A 21,508-nucleotide genomic window follows, 5' to 3' on the forward strand; every position below is an offset into this window, starting at 1 on the left:
CCCATGATCTTCACTTAAAGACTCTGGATTCCTGTTTCTCAACTGATCATTTGATGTCTTCGGTCTCTTCTGCTCTGACATTCAACAATCCAATTGGCTCTCTGGCCTATTTGCCTGGTGAAGGGCTGAGCCCCTGTGAAGTGTTGGTATGGCTCCTTTTCCTCTACCCCTTGCTCCTTCCTGTCTTGCTGCATTCACCCCGAGCCCGGTCCACCTGTGGCTAGGAAAATGAATCATGCAAATCAATATAGAAGAATGATGCCCAAGTCTTAGTGACCATTTAAACTTGTACAAATACTCCTACTTACCAGTGCCCATCTCCTGGGATTATGCTAGTTGTGCCCATGTTCAGTCGTTCTCCAGAGACTCTTAGGCCCCCTTGGTAAGTGAGCAAAGGCTCTCTCGCTCCCTCTTCCTCCTCCAGAGGAATTACGGGTTTGTGTTCATCTTTTCTATGTGAATCTTTTTGTATCATCTAAAATGCGGGGCGGTGGAATGAGCTGCATGGAAAAACGGGGCGGGGGAGGGGGAGGATTCAGAGACCTGCTTCTCTCCCAACACATTTCCGCTTGCATTCTAAATTTGACTCGTTCATATGTCACTTTCATGAGTTTTGTTACATCTGTCTATCCCTCTACTCAATCTTTTACCTTAGATTTTTACTTAGCCTCATTGTAAGTAGTAATATCCATGAAATCATTGGTTTGTCATATACCAATTGTATTTCAATACGAAATAAGTTCGTAATAAATAAGTAATCTGTAAGTCTTTTCTTGACATTTCCTGAGCTTAATTGCCTAGAACTGGTGTAACAAATGTTCACGAACTATTAAAAAACTAATAGGAGAGGCAAAGCTTCTCTTGTCTTTATTTTTTTAATTTCATGTATAAATGATCTAGAAAATGTTAATTGTAAAATTTACTTACATAGAAAATCTTCAAAAGTGGGTCAGGCACCACTCAAGTTCCTGGGAGTTCACAGGCAATTTGGAGACATGGTCCTAGCTTCTAGTGAGCATGATCATCCCACCTTAACCCCCAGTCCTTTTCTGTCTTACTCAGAGATGGATGGATTGGTTTTTTCTGTTGTTGTTTTTTTTAAGTGAGGAATTTAGAGTCAGATGGAGAATCATTAAATTCTGATGTTGTCACTTTGATTAAGCCAGTCACTTAATCTCTCTGAGTCTCATTTTCCTTATCTATAAAATGGCAATAATAGTATCACCTTAATAGGTTGTTGTGAAGTTTAAATACACACACACATGTGCGCGCACACACACATACACACACCCAGAGTTCCTAGCTATTATCTTGCATGTAATAAGTGCGTAAAAACATTAGCTCTGTCTTTCCTTCTTTGCTGTCATCAAAGCAACATTCTCTAATTTCCTTCTAGGTTATCAGGAAACTTATGTTCTGTTTCTAATACTCCCTCGACTAATTCTCTGCTCCCTTTCCTTGATTCCTTCATCTCTGCCCCCCTTTTGATGTTCCCTCCCCAAACTCGATCCTCTCTCTCATGCCTTAATCTCTCTTCTTTCAAGCAGTTCTCACCTTCCACCTGCCACAATCTCAGAGCTCTGTGCCCTGTAGAGGAACTGAGATAACTCTGAGAGAGGGTAGGTCATAAAAATTCTTACTTCTTTTGCATTTTCATGATGTGTCAATAAGTCCTTTTTGTTTGTTTGTTTAAATCATGGTCTTCCTGAAAACATGGAGAAATTTATGTTATCTAATGCCAAGGAAAAATTCCTGGACCACAAATACTGTTAAATTCAACAGACATTTTTGGAGCATCTGCTATATGCCAAGCAGTGCCCCAGGCACTAGGGAGATAAAAATAAAGACAAAGTCTCTGCCCTAAAATGTTTACGTCCAATCAGACAGGCAGACATATAAATACCTAAATTGAATATAAGGGTGCCTTGTGGAGCTTCAAGCCAATACTGCACATGAAAGAATTTCCTTTACTTTTTCAGTTATGGGGTTGTGTTGGACCAGCCAATCAAAATGCCCATCCTGGCCACAGTCCTCTGCTGGGTGAGGGGCCATGTTCTGTCTCCTGAGCAGAGCTCACTGACTCAGGATGGGCTTAACTGATGAAGCCAAAAAGGGCCATATACACATTCTTATTTTTCCCGTGTCCACCCGAACCCCCGCTGCCGCTAAGGTGAGGGCATGTGCATGTGACCTCGATTTGGCTAACCAAATATACCTTTTTTAGACCTAGAATTGGGAATTGGTCATTCAAGGGAGCTGAGATGAGAGGAGCTCTCTGTGCCAGTGATTGCAACAATGTCCAGTTTCCAGGGCCAGCAGGGGGACAAGCAGTGAAACTGGGTTTCCAGTGCCCAGGTGTCAGTTGCAAGTTATGGCTCCTAGTCCTCATTGATGGTAATAGTGTTCTCACTTGTCTAATTTGGAGATATGGTTGGCTGGGATTCTGCGTACTCCCTGTTTCTGTTCATTTTCTGAGCATCTCTCTGATACAATATTTTTTGATTAAATTCTTTTTTTGCTTAAACCAGCCAAATTGATTCTTAGCTACTAAGAATACTTTGGCTGAGGCTTGGTATAAAGGCTCTACCTCAACAAGAAGAATGCTAATTAACTAATGTCCTGCTAGGACATTCAAATTGGAAATATTAGAGTTGGTCAATTGGAATCCAAAGCAGAAGCTAAAAACACAACCCATGGACTATGAGACAGCAAGGACTGTGTGTAGGCTGAAATTATGAGTAAGCAGAAGTTATGAATAAGCAAAAGTTATGAGTTAGCAGAAATCTACATACATGCAGAGGAGAGGAAGAGGTGGTTGGCTGAGAGCAGCAAGGAAACAGAAACAAGAGAAACTGAGACCCCATGATGGTGAGGGAATAGGTGAACCCCTGCTCTCAAGGGGACTCCAGGCTAACCCAGTCCCTGGATTTGCCTTGAATCCTCAACTATTTTCCAATTTCCAAACTACATTTCCATTTCTGTGAACCTGAGTAACCCTGCTATTTCTGGGCTCCTTTGAAATTCCAGTTGCTCTTACTGCGATGTATATCTTTATTCCTTATAGTAACTCCCTTATTCCTTGAGGTAACCAGGATAAGACTGTATTTTATATGACCAGAGGGTTCCAAAGATTACGGGCATGATATGGCTAGGACCCAGGAAACAACAGTCAAATAGTATATCTCAGAAGTCACTGATCTTCCTCTCTAAAAATGTACTTTCTTTTTTTCCTATCTTACTCGAAATCTCCAGCAGATGAAACTTCCTCTGGGCTGAAAAATTAATGGTTTATCAGAAGCCCCTGTTTAAAATGTACTCTAGTTTCTTGTGGGAGTGAAAAGCCAGAGGTATTTCTCTCTACATTAGCCATTAACATCTGAGCAGATCCTATGAGTTCATTCTTAAATTTGAACTCTTAGGGGTCTGATAGTTAGGGTTTCAGCTAGGTATAGAGCAGAAAAATTGGGCACAGGGAGGGAAGTGTGGAGTATAGATAATAGAAAATGGCAGTGAGAGTCCCTGGAACATTCTAAAGGACTGTCCTACGGAATATTCCCATTAGGGAAGGCTGGTGGCAGCCAGTGTAGAGTGCCAGGGGACAGTAGGGCCAAAATGGCAGCCTTGCAACAAGGTGGACACTAACACCAAACATTCTCACTTCACAGTCTGCCTTCTGCCAGTTCCAGAGTATGACCTTGCATAATTTTTGTTATCCTTCAGCTTTTATAGGAGATGGGGCGCTGGGCTGAAGTGGCAGAGGAAGATGGCTATCGAGTCCGTGGCCTTTATTTTATCTCGCACAACACACAGTCCCCTCTCATGGCTTGTGAGAAGGGAAATATCTTAATGTCGCACCTAATCAGTGAATGGCACATAGTCTGGAAAGCAAAAAAGTGATTCTGTTAATAGGACATGACCCAGGTAGGAAGGAATTTACACATGCTGCTGAGTTTGAAAAGAGAGAAAATGCATCAAAGCTGTTTTAATGAAAGCAGAAGTCTGAAGTTATCCCTAAAGAGCTTTATTTTCTTGAAGTCTAAAACGTACCTCAGAGTTTGTGTGTTTTTCTGAGAATAGTGGGTAGAACTGTACTTGGAATGGTAGTGAGTCACATCAGGGTGCAGGGAGGAGAGAAATATTAATGCCACGGACACATCTTTTCATAGGGTATGCACCTCAGCCGCTGGGTGCTGTACTTGCCCGTCAGCTCTGTTGGTGTGGCCAGATGACTTACTGTGGGTTATAAATCAATGATGAGCAATGTGAAGAGCAGATGGGGAGTTTAATGCATCCTCCACATCTCTGTCTTGTGACTGGCTGAAGTCCATGTGCAATTTTGAAAAGGATGTTTGAAAAGGATATTCATCATTTTAAATTGCTCTGTGGGAGCTTTGCAGTTCATAATGTGCCACTTAGGTACTTCTCAAAGATAGGTTTTCCTTGACATGGATTAGAATTTCATAACAGCAAAATGGCAACTGGAGGTATTAGGATAGAAAAGCTAACTTTGGAGGAATTAACAAACTGGGCGGTGGTGGTGGGGAGGGGAATGCTGAGTTGGGGAGGAGTTAAAGGGGTGTGAAATATTTAGGCTAAATTCTACCTCATAATATCTGGCACTGGGTGGGAATTCCCAGTGCCTGGCAAGATCGTTTTTCTATCCATTCTCAGGGTAGCCCTCAAATACTATGGGGAAAATCTACTTAGGCAGGAGCCTTCAGCATGACTAAAATATGTTTGCTCTTGAGGAAAAACTATTAAAAACCCAGCAGTATGGGGGTGTCTGGATGGCTCAGTCAGTAGAACATGCGACTCTTGATCTTGGAGTCATGAGTTCAAACCCCACATTGGGTGTGGAGCCTACTTAAAACAAAAACAGAAACAGCAGTATAATTTAACAATTCTAGAGTTGATCATCTGTAAGAAAATAGAAAATTGTTACTGAGATGTTTCCGAGCTGAACACATCTGCTATGTCCTTTGCCTTATTTTGTGGCTTTACTCAAAGGGATTCTTATCAGGAGTGTTGTGTATGAATGGCACTGACTGTCAGGTGGAGAGCTGGTGTGCAGGCACCTCCTCCCCAGACATCCAGGTGAAAATGAATCAACAATCAGTAGCCTGGAAAAATATGCATCGTGAGCAAATGTGCTCTAAAGTCAAGAAAAGAAAACAGAATTGGACCTTGATTCTTTCAGTACAGTAAGTATGAGCAGAGTATTACGTGTGCAGAATTAGGAAGCATGAGACTTCCACAAGCCCCTCGGGGGAAGGGGAAGGAAGAGCAGCAGAACCAATAGGGTTACTATTGCAGAGTGAACTATTTTTCTCATATCTTAAAGATGCATTTTAGAAAAGCTCAAGGAGGGGTGCCTGGGTGATTCAGTCAATTGAGCAACTGGCTCTTGGTTTCGGCTCAGTTTGTGATTTCAGGGTCATGGGATCAAGCCCAGCCAGGCTCTCCACTCAGTGGGGAGTCAGCTTAAGATTCTCTCTCCTTCTCCCTCTCCCTTTGCCCCCTCCTCCCCTTCCTCCACGCATGTGCACTCCTTGCTGTCTCTCTCTCTCAAATAAATAAATCTTAAAAAAAAAAAAAAAAGGAAAGAAAAACTCAAGGAGGCACTTCTATACAAAGTACATGTAATTAAAATGTTTTGGGAAATGGTGCTATAAAACTATAAATATGGTAATCTTATTTTCACTTCTAGCATGAATATGCAAGACATATAGGTAGAGAAAATTTTCCGTGAATAGTGCCTTGCAGTCTGAACTTCCTAAATACATTCAATTAATTGTCAAATAATTACTGAGCGTTTTTCATGTGCCAGGAACTTGTACACAGTCATGAACAAGAGAGACTTGAGCAGGAGTGGACTTGGTCATCATGGGAATGTCTGAGAAAACAGACCTTCCAGAACATGCTGCTGGTCCTGGTACTTTCCCCCACCAGATAGCATGCAAACACTCCCAGCTTGATTTTTCTTGTATTCTCTCTCTCTCTCTCTTTTTTAAAACAAATTTGGTTTCCCATCATCTTGCTCTTGTTTTGTTTTTCTTTTCCTACCTTGCCAAGAAGTCCACTTTGATTCCATCAAACCTTCCAAACCAGTGGCCCTACTGGTTTTCACAAGTGATCATCCCCCTCTTATCCCCATTTCCCTCCTTACCCATCTGAGGTTCCACAGTTCATCACTCCAGTGGTCTTCAAACTAGGTGGCCATAAGGTACAGGAAGACTTTCCAAGGGAGGACTTGTGCAGAGATGGTTTTAAGGAAACCCTCAATCTTCGTATCGATTATTTTTCTTAAATTGATCTACCTGAGAACTCACAAGCATTTATAGTACTTCTCGTGCTACACACCCTACCCAAACCTTACTAGGGTGTGTTCAACTGGACTGTAAAACCTCAGGGTGCCAAATAAAATAATAAATCAAAATATTAATTTTGGGAAAGCTAAAAAAAATAATTAAAACACTTAAGATTTTCCTGGTTTCCCTGTCTTCTGTATATTTTAGTTAAGGGGAAACATGATCTTATAAACAATATAAGTATGAACAATATGCCATGTTGGGATGTTCTGAATTCAGATATTGGATAGAAATGGAATGGTGGCATTAACAATTTTCATTTAATGATTCTGCCTCTTTTACCTCAGGTCTGTTATCAGTCTGGAAGGAGAATTGTATGAGAGCAAAGCAAGGGGAAAAAATGCTGAAAATTAAAAATATACTTAAATTTTTTTACTTTAGGTATTCAAGAACTAAAGTTTTTAAATTTTAGAACAATTTTAGATTTACAGAAAAATTGCAAAGACAGTACAGGATTCTCATAAACTCCACACCTAGTTTTCCCTGTTATTAACATCGTACATTATTATGGTATATTTTTATAATTAGTGAACCGATATTGTTGCAATATTATTAACTAAAACCCATATTTTATTCATATTTTCTTAGTTTTACCTAATATTCTTTTTCTGTTCCTGGATCCCACATTACATTTAATCATCATGTCTCCTTAGTCTCCTCTTGGCTATGACAGCTTCTCCAACTTTCTTGGTTTTGATGTCTTGACAGTTTTGAGAAGACTGGTCAGCTATTTTGTAGAATGTGTCTCAGCTGGGAATAGTCTGATGTTTTTCTCGTAATTAGACTGGAATTATAGGGTTTGGGGAGGAAGGCTGTAGGGGTAAAATGTCATTTTCAACACATATCCAGGGTACAAAAAATCGACCTGATCACCTGGCTCAGGTAGTGTTTGTCAGGTCTCTCCCCTGTAAAGTTACTCTTTTCCCCCACTTCTGGGACTTTTTATTAGCTGAAACAAAAAGAACCTTTAAACTGCCCAAGGAGAATAGGTTCATGATGTTGATTCATATAAATATCAGTGGAATGCTTTCCAAGACTACTGATTTTTCAAGATATTTATGGTAAAAAAAATTGCGATATAAGCCCATGTGCACTTTTCAATAAGATAGCTAAAAATAATTGTATTGCTAAGTTATGAAATATGTGTTCCAATTACTGTTAATATTCATCTTATTTCATCTTATAAAATATTCAATAATTTCTACCTCCTATTAACAAAAAATAATACTATATGTTGACTGCTGGACTGGTAAGGTTTTAGTATATTTTTCCTTTAATAAATTAGAAAAAAAGTCTGAATTTATATTTAAGATCACTGTGTCTAACAAAATTAATAGTTATTTCTGATTTTATATTAATTTTCCTTTAAACACTCCAAAAGGATAAAAAAACAAAGCTTGACACACATATACAATTTACTTACCAAAGTAGGGCTGTGTGTTTTTATCAAATTCCTCATATCATAAAAAATTACCATTTCAGCTAGCCATTACACTGCATTATTACAAAATAAGTATCAAGAAACAATATTATTGTCTTGTTTTTATTATAGGATTATAAAATGATTATGAAATAATTATATTAATTCTACATCATTTAAACCTTATCTGCAGAAGCAAGTAATCTAGTTGACAAAACATATTCTGCAATTTTTTCTCACTATTTTAAAATCCTAAAAATGCATATGTGGCATGATTTTAAAGTGAAGTCAACCTCTTTCTGAAAGCATCTAATTCTGATATTGCTGCTTGCTTTGACATTGAGTACTGGCTTTGTCAGTTAGATTGTGCGAAAGACTTTCCATATACTCAGTAAGCTAGATCTGCAGCTTGGATGTACTGATGAAAATATATTAAAAAATGTGATTACAGGAGAAACCAAATAAAGAAAATAGGGGAACTTCTTCCAATGATACAGATTTAGTGAAAAGAAGCAGCACACATACCCCAATGTTCATAACAGCAATGTCCACAATAGCCAAACTGTGGAAGGAGCCAAGATGTCCTTCAACAGATGAATGGATAAGGAAGATGTGCTACATATATACAATGGACTATTACTAAGCCATCAGAAAGGATGAATACATACCACTTACATAGACATGGATGGAACTGGAGTGTATTGTGCTAAATGAAATAAGTCAATCAGAGAAAGGCAATTATCCATATATTTTCACTCATATGTGGAACATAAGGAATGGAAAGGAAAATAGGGGTGGGGTAACTGAATAATAAGAAATCAGAGAGGGAGACAAACCAAATGAGACTTGACTCTGGGAAACAAACTGAGGGCTGCAAAAAGGGAGGTGGGTGGGAGGACAGGGTAACTGGGGGATGGGCATTAAAGAAGGCACGTGATGTGATGAGCACTGGGTGTTATATGCAACTGATGAATCACTGAACATTATATCAAAAATTAATGATGTACTATACCTTTGCTAATTGAATTTAAATAAAAAATGCAATAAAACAAAACAAAAAAAAAGAAAATAGGGGAACTTCTTGTATTATTTTTTACAACTACATGTGAAACTACAGTTACATTAAAATAAGTTTAATGAGAAAAGCATAATTAAGTAGCATCTCATCAAACATGCTGCATTGACAAAAGAGCAATGAAATTAATAATATTCACTTTTCTAAATTTCTTTCTGAGTATTTTGGATTAAACAAAGTGCCTCTAAGTGAAAGAGTAGCAAGTATAATTTATATTCAGATAAGCCTTAGTAAAGCTTTTCTGGTATACTACCAGAAATTGAGGGGGGAAAAAATGCTTCTGATAACTAGATAACAAACCCCTTTGCAAGTTTGGGGATTTCCAATTCTTTGCTTTCAATAAATTGAGTTGTCAGATGATAGATTATTATGTTTCTTATGATAGATCTTTGTATGACCTTTTTTTTTGCTTTTCGACTCGGAAGGATTTCAAAGAGATGAGTGGCATTGCTATAAACTCTTCCCTTTCTAGCTACTTAGTTATGAGAAAAAAGTTTCTCATTGCATATGTATAACAATGAAAAATAAAAATATAATAAATGGCCTATATTTTCTACAATTTAATCTAAAAATAAGTGACATTTACCAATGGGTGAAATAATTGGCAAAAAGTGTCCTCATTTACCTTAAGAGAAGAACTTTCAATAAAATGTTAGTTTTTAGTCTAATAGTTATTTATCAAATTTTAAAATATATTTATGTTTTGGTAAAAAGTTTTAATATATGAAAATTATTTTAGTTCATTGTATATTAATAATTATAATGATAATCTGGAATAAAAATTTCAACACTTAGAAGCTTATGCTCAAAGAAGATTAAAAAATTACATTAAGCTTCAGTTTATATACATGTTTGTTGCAGAGAAATGTGTGAAGGTGATAAATAAAAAACTTGTGAGTATAAAAATATGTTATAAAATTCAGTTGTCAGGGAGAGTAAGTATACTGGAAATATAAGTTCAAGTAGAAGGAAAATGATGTGAAATTTCAATTTAGGAAGCACTTCTAAATGTATTTTTAATGATGGTGAGCACCAAATTTATATGGTATTAAAATTCATTGGTTACTGCTATAAGCTGAATGTTTCGTCCTCTTAAAATTCATAAGCTGAAACCTAGTTCTCAGTGTAATGACATTAGAAGGTGGGGCCTTTAAGAGGTGATTAGGTCATAAGGGTGGAGCTTTAATGAGTGGGATTAGTGTTCTTAGAAAAGAGATGCAGAGAGCTCCCAAATCCTTCCTCTGTGTGAGGACACATCAAGTAGATGGCCATCCCTGAACCAAGAAGTGGACTCTCACCAAACACTGAATCTACCAATGCCTTGATCTTGGACTTCCTAGCTTCCATAACTATGAGGAAATAAATGCTGTTGTTTATAAGCCATCCAGTCTGTAGTATTCTGTTATAGCATTACCAATGGCCTCTGACAGTTACATTTTCTAAAAAGTGATATGTCAAAATGCATTATATGTCAAAAAGTATGTCATATTTCAACTTACAATGTGAAATTTAGATGTTACCTTAAAAAATGTGTGGAGGATACACAGTTTTTCAAAATTCTTCTTCTTTTTTTAATTTAATTTAATTTTATTATGTTATATTATAGTTCGCTATGTTAGTCACCATAGAGTACATCATTAGTTTTTGATGTAGTGTTCCATGATTCCTTGTTTGCGTATAACACCCAGTGCTCCATGTAATATGTGCCCTCCTTAATACCCATCACCAGGCTAACCCATCCCCCCACCCCACCCCCCTCTAAAACCCTCAGTTTGTTTCTACCATAGACATTTTAACAATGTTTATTCTTCCGATCCATGAGCATGGAGTGTTTTTCCATCTTTTTGTGTCTTCTTCAATTTCTTTCATGAGTGTTCTGTAGTTCCTAGAGTATAGATCCTTTACCTCTTTGGTTAGGTTATTCCGAGGTATCTTAAGGTTTTTAGTGCTATTGTAAATGGAATCGTTTCTCTCATTTCTCTTTCTACAGTTGCATTGTTAGTGTATAAGAAAGCAACTGATTTCTGTGCATTGATTTTGTATCCTGCCACGTTACTGAATTGCTGTATGAGTTCTAGTAATTTGGGGGTGGAGTCTTTTGGGTTTTCCACATAAAGTATTATGTCATCTGCAAAGAGAGAGAGTTTGACTTCTTCTTTGCCAATTTGAATACCTTTTATTTCTTTTTGTTGTCTGATTACTGTTGCTAGGACTCCTTGCTGAGCAGAGAGCCTGACATGGGGCTCAATCCCAGGACCCCGGGATCAAGACCTGAGCCAAAGGCAGACACTTAACCAACTGAGCTACCCAGGCGCCCCTGGAATGATTTTTTTTTTTTAAATGACACTTTTTCTCAATCACTGGGCGATATACTCTCAATTTCTATTCTCTTAAAATCTTAAACTAGATATTTGACTGAAAGTCTAAAACTATTTGAAATCCTTATTCTTCTCCTAAATACCTTAGATAGCTACCCTATCTTATATTTAATTTTTTTCCTATTTTAGTTTTAACACTCAATTTAGGTATTTCTTCATGGTCCTATGTAGTCAAATTTTTCTTTAGTTTTACTCACATGTTTACAAACTTCTCTGTGCATACTTCTTCCTTCCATTTCAGTTTTTCTTTTAGAGATAATTTTTAAATTTATGAATGTATGGGTTCAGTTACATCTTTCAAAAAGATATGTTGAAGTCCTAACCCCTAGTACCTGAGAATGTGACTTTATTTGGAAATAGGTTTATTGCAGATGTAATCAAGATTTAAGATGAGGTCATACTAGAATAGGGTAGGCCCTTAATCCAGTACGTCTGGTGTCCTTATAAGAAGGGTAGAATGTTAATTTAATATGGGGGTAAGCAAACTTATTCTGTAAATGGTCAAATAGTACCTATTTAAAAATTTTGGGGTCATACAGTTTCTGTGACAACTTTAACTTGTGCTATTGTAGCCTAAAGCAGCCCCAGACAATGTGTAACAGATAGGCCTGGCTGTGTTCCAATAAAACTTTATTTAGGCAGTGGGGCAGATTTAGCCAAATTCTGATGTGATACATGATCTGTGACCCACAAGAAGCCTAATGCTGTATTGGGAAGTAGTTGAACCTTGAAGGTATATTAAAATTTATTGGTTTATCTTATACTTTGAATGGATGTTTTTACCCATGTATGATTTTGTAACGTGATACATTGGTCATTTGTAATATTGATTCACTGAGTTGTATATAGATCTTTCAAATGCTGGTATATTTCACCATACAATATAAAATCTTATATTTGTTAATATCACTACTATGTCATCAGTAAAGTCTTTGAGCATTGGAAAGCTGTCAAGCTTACATTGGCAGATACAGTTTGTTTAAAATTCTAATTTTTGTTTGAAGCTTGAATTTTATCATTGACAACAAAGCCGTCAGTTGTTTTCCTTGAAGTGATAGTCTTACTTGGCTCATTGTTAAGAAAATGTCTACCAAATACCCAAATCTAAATAAACATGTTCTTCAAGTAAAATGATATTCTCTCAAAAAAGTGGCTAGTTCAGCACACAACTCAATCTTACAACTGCTTTTCTTTGAGAGAGTTATCATACTTCAGTATGCAGTAAAAGTGTTTTTTTGCATACTTCCCATTTCATCAAATAGAATATTAAAAAGATATATACTAAAGGTCTGATATTTATACAAATTAATAATTTGTATTGCTTTATAACAGACATTTAAAGTGAAACTCTTTTCTATTCTTTTTTTGTCCCTGCCAGTGAGTGGCAGTGAAGTATAATGTATATTATACTAGTACAGTAATTTAACATTAAACTAGTACATTTTACTAGTTACAGTTTGGGGTCACTGCCTTGCTTGTGCTAAGCCACCAAGAGTTCTACCCACTATGGCTTTTGCACCACTGATGCAAAACAACACAATGAAAAAGGCAAGTAATGTCTTAGCATTATTATAAAAATAGTTCTGAGTTTTTAAATTCTCTGAAAGTGTCTCAGAGACCCTCAGAGTTCTGTGGGCTTTATGTGGAATACTGCTGCCCTAAAGCATTGGCCAGAGGGCAATTTCTCCTGAAAAAGTCTTCTCACAAGATTTAACCTCAATCTTTATCTCCCATCTCCATACCCTCCCCTTCCCATTCTTGCTCCCCTATTCCCACCCTTAACATCTCCCACCACCAATGTCTTTTAAGGATTAGACTGAGCAATTATAATTTTTTTTCTTTGGAGAGATTATCTTCTGACTTTGGTTTTGTGGAAAATTTTAGAAAACTGATTTATTTTAAATATTGAAAGTTTATTTCATGCAGATGATATAAATTACTTTAAAATAATTTATTTTTAAAAGTAATTACTTTATCTTAACTGCAGTTTAAGACATGCTAGTAAGCCATGAAATTAAAAGTAAAAGAAATTTTTTTTTCCTTATTGGGTACTAACTGTTTATGTGTTCTTAGCCCACCTCTTACAGGATAATTGAGAAATATCAGTACATCAGAAGTGGATCCATGTTCAAGTTGTGATGCTTTAGCTCAGCAGAATAGAGTCAGTATGATAGATGTTCAGAGGCCCCTGCAATTCTTTGATATATTTTTTCTCATACTGGTTTGAATCTCTGTGTCATATTATTCGTTATGGTGTGCACTGTGCTTTCTGTATCACTGAATTCAGTTTTTGCTGACAGATTTCAGGGTAGATCATGCTTTTTACCCTGACTTTTATTTATTTACTTATTTATTTTTTTAAATTCAATTAGCCAGCATATAGTACATCATTAGTTTCAGATGTAGAGTTCATTAATTCATCAGTTGCATAGAACACCCAGTGCTCATCATATCATGTGCCCTCCTTAATGCCCATCACCTAGTTACCCTATCCCCTCACCCCCTCCCCTCCAGCAACCCTCAGTTTGTTTCCTATAGTTAAGAGTCTCTTATGGTTTGTCTTCCTCTCTGATTTCTTTCCATTCCATTTTCCCTCCCTTGTCCTATGATCCCCTGGGCTGTTTCTTATATTCCACATATGAGTGAAACCTTATGATAATTACCTCTCTCTGATTGACTTATTTTGCTCAGCCTAATACTCTCCAGTTCCATCCATGTCGATGTAAATGGTAAGTATTCATCCTTTCTGATGGCTGAGTAGTATTCCATTGTATATATATACCACATCTTCTTTATCCATTCATCTGTCGATGGACATCTTAGCTGTTACCATAGTTTGGCTCTCGTGGACATTGCTGTTATAAACATTGGCATGCCCCCTGACTTTTACTTGATGCTTCAGAACTTCATGCAGACCCTGTGAGAGTACCCTACCTATTAGTAAGGTTGGAATTAACATCCTGCTGGGTCACTTCTGTTGCACTGATCCACCTGTTGTTATAAGGGTCTGTGCTGCTACATCTAAAGTAGGGCTTTCATTTGCCTCTGCAACTTAGTTGCCTTTGGCAATTGGGGTTTATTATTTTTTTAAAGATTTTATTTATTTATTTGAGAGAGAGAGAGAGAGAGAGAGCATTCGCAGGGGGGAGGGGCAGAGGGAGAAGCAGACTCCCTGCTAAGCAGGGAGTCTGATGCAGTACTTGATCCCAGGACCCTGGGATCGTGACCTGAGCTGAAGGCAGACGCTTAACAGTCGAGCCACCCAGGCACCCTGGAAATTCGGGTTTAACTGCTGATATCCTAGTAATGATTTATGCAGACTATTTGCCTACCTACATTCACAGAAATTACGGTGGGGGCTTTGGTGAAGCTAATGAAACTCAGAAAATGTCAACTGAAAAGATTCTTTAAAATAAATTTTCTTTGCAAAGAAATCCCGCTTGTTATTTTATAGGGCCTGAAAGTGACATAATTTGGGGATCCCTCTAGGAAAAAATATACGAAGTTACAAAAGTGATCTTAGTTAAAATGAGAAAATAAATCACAGCAAATTATGGAAGGCTTGAAGATTCAGAGATCTCTTTAGGCAACTTAGCAGGAATGAGCACATAGGAATGTTTCCTGAGTAGAAGCTGGCTTACACTCCCTTCTAGGGCACTCTAACACAGCAGCTGTGGTATTCACATCACTGTGCAAAGGAGGTCCCTGAGGGGTCAGCTTCATTAGCTTCACTGTAGATACATCTCTATGTTGGGAGAACTTTCTGTTAAATAACATGGCCACCTCTCAAATCCTGCTGTACAGCATGGCTATTTTTTAAGTGACCTTAAGTCATGCAAAGTAGAAGCCTGAAATATGTTGAAGTGACAAAGACACTTTGGTTGTTTCCTTTCATTAAGCTGTGTCATACTTCAAATGACATTTAAAAGCTCTACTTATTCCAAAATTACATTATATTTAATATCATTAGACATGGAAACATCCCAGAGGGCACGAAATGCCATCTTTGTCCATAGGAAAGGCGTAGCTATTACTAAAAGGAAATGCTACAAATTTCACAAACTCAATTCATGACTCCCATTAATTTTTTAAAGAGGTCTGCCTCTCAGGAAGGCAATTTTATAGGCAACATTTTAGTAAGTTCTACTGGAGAGCAGGTAATTCATTATCCCAAATATCATGTTTATAATATTAATAGATTTACATTCTAGTAAAAGAGCAAGCCCCAGGCATATGTTTTTATAGTGAAAGTAAAATCTTAGAAGCATGAAATTAGAGTGGTTTTAGTTAAAACAATAGTAAAGATCCTTAAGAATAATCATTTAAAATATGCAGTAATGCAGTATCTTATAAGTGATTTTTTCTTGGGGGGGAAATCGGAGGGGGAGAGGAACCATGAGAGACGATGGACTCTGAAAAACAAACAGGGTTCTAGAGGGGAGGGGGGTGGGAGGATGGGTTAGCCTGGTGATGGGTATTGAGGAGGGCACGTTCTGCATGGAGCACTGGGTGTTATGCAGAAACAATGAATCATGGAACACTATATCTAAAACTAATGATGTAATGTATGGGGATTAACACAACAATAAAAAAATTAAAAAAAAAAATAAGTGATTTTTTCTTTCCATCTGCCAAGGTTATTTAGTGATAGCCTGTCTTCTCCAGTATATCGCCGAATTCAGTAAATGCATGAGTAGAAATAAGAAAATGTAAAAAAAAAAAAAAATAGGCTACAGAAAAATTGGTGAAAAAATTACATTTTATAAATATTAGAGGTAATAAATAGATTAGCCATTCATAAACAGTGAGCACATCTATAGTTCATCATCTTTTGTAACATTAGAGCATTACAGGTGGCTTTCACATGTGGTTCTCATTACTGGGCTAGAGCTAGAACATTCTGATCATATGATCATTGAATCCATCATTCAGATGATTTATTTATTTTATTTATATGTTATGGAAAATCATTACAAATATCTCATCAATTGAGTGATTCATCAGTTTGATTTCACAGTAGTTTGAATCAGCCTTACAGAGAGCTGAAACTTCTGCATTCATCTCTTGATGAAGTATATTTGAGATAAACATACTTTGTAATTCAATGTAGATAATGACAGAATCATAAGGTTCAAACTTGAAAAAGGATTGCAGTTCATCTGTACAACCTTGTGCTTCTGTTCCTTAAATTTCCTAGCTAGATAATACATCTTTTTTTTTTTTTTTTAAAGATTTTATTTATTTGACAGAGAGAGACGCAGTGAGAGAGGGAACACAAGCAGGGGGAGTGGGAGAGGGAGAAGCAGGCCTCCCGCGGAGCACGGAGCCTGATGTGGGGCTCAATCCCAGGACTCTGGGATCATGACCTGAGCCGAAGGCAGACGCTTAACGACTGAGCCACCCAGGCGCCCCCATCTTTTTTTTTTTTAAAGTAGTGGGTTAGCCTGGTGATGGGTATTAAGGAGGGCACGTATTGTGTGGAGCACTGGGTGTTATACGCAAACAATGAATCATGGAACACTACATCAAAAACTAATGATGTACTGTATGGTGACTAACATAACATAATAAAAAAAATAAAATAAAAAAAGTAGTGTGCAGAGTGTTTGTATCCTACTTAATAATAATATTTGCCGTTAGAAGACTATATTTTGTATTTAATATAAAATACAACACCATGATCTAATTAAATTCTACAAATATTAATTATCTACCGTAAGTTCAGTGTTCTATTAGGCCATGACAGAAGTCAGGAGGGTTACAGATTGAAGGATTGGGATAGATCTTTCAGAAGGAGAAAGAAACACTGTAGTGAAACAGGCATAATGTCAATGCATGTGTCAGTCTTTGTGGTCCCATCCCAGCCGTGAGTGCTAAAGGAGGAGACCTGAGAAGATAGAGTTCATCTGGGGAAGGCTCAGAAAGAGTGGGACTCATCTAATGACATTGGGCAGCATGGGGGTGGGGATGGTTGTATTTAGGTAGGTGGGGAGTAAAGGAAAGCTATATATAGCTCTCTCTCTCTCTCTCTATATATATATAATATTTATATATATTAAATATATTTATATATAATATATATTTAAGGAAAGCATTATTTTAAATGGAAAGAACAGCATGGACAAAGTGTGGAGAAAACTTTATATCTATTTCACTAGGAGAGATAAAAAAAAAAGATGTTCCTTTTGTACTGGGAAATTATTAAGCATTTCTTCAGTCTTGTCTTTTCCAATATAAATAATCCCAAATTCTCCAACCTTTCATTCTACATCTGTTTTCTAGTCCTCGGCCCTTCCTGAGGCTCTCCAAATTCTCTGCATCACTCATGAGACTTTGGCCTAACATGTGAAGTCTGTCAGAGGCTCGAGGGTCTAAACTCTCATTCTTTTTTTTTTTTTTTTTTTTGACTTCTTATCGTTCCAGCTGCGTGGTTTTGGCCAGGTCCTTCCTGGGCTCAATTTCCATTTGTACTTTAAGGCACTGGATTATGGTCTCTTTATTTCCTTCCATCTCAAAATTCTGAATCTTAATTTGTGAAGCTAGTATTCAATAAAAGGTTCTAGCCATGTGGAATAAGTTTTAGGGTTAATTTCCAATTTCCTTCATGCTGTATTTCTCTTTAGATATTCCAATAGCATAATTACCTTTAAAAACCCCAAGTCCAGGAAAAAGTTTGATACCTACATAGAAACTGGGTTTCCTTGTCCTAGACTTTATCAACAAAAATACCATTTGTATAAAATGACCTTAAGTACCAACTCACCCTCGGTATGGAGAAAACTTATTTTTCTTTAGGGGATAATGACACTTGCTTTTGTTTAAACAATTTATGCTCATTATAAAAAATTCAAGCTAAGAAAAAAAGTGAAAAAAATGATATCAATAGCCATGATAATGCTGGCAATCATCATCCTAGACTTAAGGAAGTATTTTTAGAATACATAACACAGAAACATAGCTACCAAAGATAGTTGGAAGGCAAAAGAACTTTATTAACATCTTCGTAGTTCATTTTATGATGTAGAGCCATTTTTTTAAAAACACATTTTTTCTCCCTGTCCCATCTCTTTCCTCCATGGCTATGCTTCTTGAAGGAGTCCATATCAAAGACTCCCAGTCCTCACAACGTGGAAACCTAACTTTGCTTCTGCCATTGACACGTAACCTGCCAAGGTAAAAATGACATCATGTTGATAAAGCTAATGAAAATTTTTTAGTTCTTTTCTTTGTTTGACTATTGGTTAGCACTTTTTTCCCAGCTTTATTGAGATAAAGTTGACATAACATTGTGTAAGCTTAAGGTGTACAATGTACAGATTTGATATGTGTATATATTGCAAAATGATTTCCGTAATAAAGTTAGTCAACCTATTCTCCACCTCAAATAATTACCATCTTTTTGTTATTGCTGTTGTCATGGTGAGAAGATTTAAGATCTACTCAGTAAATTTCAAGTATACAATATAGTGTTGTTAACTGTAGTCACCATGCTATACATTACATCCCCAGAACTTATTTATCATATAACTGTAAGTTTGCACCCTTTGACAAACATCTCCTCATTTCCCCTATCCTATAGCCCCTGGCAATCACCAATCTACTGTTTCTTTGAGTTTGCTTTTTTATTCCACATTAAGTGAGATCATACAGTGTTTGTCTCTCTCTGTCTGACTTATTTCACTTAGCATAATGACCTCAAGTTTCACCAATTTATATTCCCACCAGCAGTGCACAAGGGGTCCCTTTTCTCCACTTCCTCACCAGCATTTGTTATCTCTTGTCTTTGTGATTCTAGCCATTCTAACAGGTATGAGGTGGTATGTCATTGTGGTTTTGATTTGCATTTCCCTGATGATTATTGACGTTGAGCAACTTTTCATGTATCCATTGGCCATTTGTATGTCTTCTTTGGAAAAATGTCTGTTTAGGTCCTTCACCCATTTTTAAATTGGATTATTTATTTGTTTGCTATTGAATTTTATGAGTTCCTTATATATTTTGGATATAATCCATTATCAGATGTAGGATTTGTCAATATTTTCTTCCCATCTCATATGTTGCTTTTTCATTTTGTTGATTGTTTCTTTTGCTGTACAGAAGCTTTTTAGTTTGATGTAGTCCCACTTGTCTGTCTTTGCTTTTGTTGCTTGTGCTTTTGGTGTCAGATCCAAAAAATCATTGACAGGACCAATGTCAAAGATTTTGTCCCTAAGTTTCCTTCTGGGAGTTTTAGAGTTTCAGGTCTTATATTTAAATTCTTAATACATTTTGAGTTCATTTTTGTGAGTGGTGTAAGAGAGGGGTCCAGTTTCTTTTCTTTTGTTTGTGTGTATATACGTGTGCGTGTGTGTGTGTTAATTGATGTGCTTACCCCCCACCCTGAGTTCTATTAACATATAACTGACAGTAATATTGTATTAGTTTAAGGTGTACAACATAATGATTTGATATAAGTCTAAATTGCAATACAGTATTGTTATCTATAGTCAACATTGCTGAACACTACATCCCTAGAACTTATTTATCTCATAACTGGAAGTTTGTATCTTTTGAGCACCTTCACCCATTTCTCCCACCCAGTTTTATTCTTTTGAGTATGGATATCCAGTTTTCCCAACATCATTTATATAAGAAACTATCTTCTCCCCATTTGGTATTCTTGTCTTCTTCATCAAATACTAATTGACTGTATATGCTTGGACTTATTTCTGGACTCTTGCTTCTGTTACATTGGTCTATGTATCTGTTTTTATGTCAATACCTTATCTATATCTATATATATATTCTGAGTCATGAACACAGGATATTTTCCATTTATTTGTGTCTTCTTTGATTTCTTTAATTAATGTCTTATAGTTTTCTATGTGCAGATCTTTTACTTCCTCAGTTAAATTTATTTATTCGTATTTTATTGTTTTTGCAGATATTGTAAATTGTATTGTTTTATTTCTTTTTCAGATAGTTCATTGTTAGTGTATAGAAATGCAACTGATTTTTGTATGTTGATTTTATGTCCTGCAACTTTACTGAATTTGTTTCTTAATTCTCATGGCTTTTTGGTGGAGTCTTTAGGATTTTCTATATGTAATATAATATCTGTAAGCAGGGATAATTTTACTTCTTTATTACTGATTTGGATACTTTTATTTTTTTGTCTTGCCTAATTGCTTTGGCAATCAAAAAGCACAGAGTGGCTGAATGAATTAAAAAACAAGACCTAACTACATACTGCCTACAAGAAACTTAATTCAGCTTTAATGACACAGATAGGCTCAAACTGAAGGGATGGAAAAAGATATTCCGTGCAAATGGAAACCAAAAGAAAGTGGGAGTAGCTATACTTACATACTTAAACTCATATACTTTGTCTTTATATAGTTATATAAAGGCAGGAAAGACTTTTAGTCAAAGCAACAAGAGACAAAGTTCATCACATGATGATAAAGAGTTCAATTCACCAAGAGGATATAAAAATTGTAAATGTATATGCAGCCAGCAGTGGGCTCCTAGATATATTAAGCAAATACTAACAGGTCTAAGGGGAAGAGTAGACAACAATACAATGGTAGGACTTTAGTGCCCTAGTTTCAACAATGGACAGGACATCCACACAGAAAAGCAATAAAGAAGCATTAGATTTGAATTACAAGCTAGAACAAATGGACCTAACAGACATATACAGAACATTCCATCTGTGACAGCATCAGAATACACATTCTTCTCAAGTGCATATGGAACATTCTCTAGGATAGATCACATAGTAAGTCACAAAACAAATCTTAGCAAATTTAAAAAGATTGAAGTAATACCAAGTATCTTTTCTGACTATAATGGTATGAAACTAGAAATCAACAACAGGAGAAAAACTGTAAGATTCACAGATACGTCTAAATTAAACCACACACTCCTGAACAATCAGTGGGTCAAAGGAGAAATGAAAATGAAATTTAAAAAAAATCTGAAAACAAATGAAAACAGAAACACAAAATATCAAAACTATGGAGATGCTACCAAAGCAGTTCTAAGAGGGAAGTTTATAATCATAACTGCCTATATTAACAAAAAAGAAGGATCTCAAATAAATAATCAAACTTTATACCTCAAGGAACTAGAAAAAGAAGAACAAACTAAGCCCAAAGTTAATAGAAGGAAGGAGATAATGAAGATCAGAGAAGTAATAAAATAAAGAATAGAGAAACAATAACAAAGATTCACAAAACAGTTGTATTTTGAAAAGATAAAATCAGCAAACCTCTGCTAGATTTAC

Source organism: Halichoerus grypus, chromosome 4, assembly GCF_964656455.1.
Source record: "Halichoerus grypus chromosome 4, mHalGry1.hap1.1, whole genome shotgun sequence".
NCBI classification, from domain to species: Eukaryota; Metazoa; Chordata; class Mammalia; order Carnivora; family Phocidae; genus Halichoerus; species Halichoerus grypus.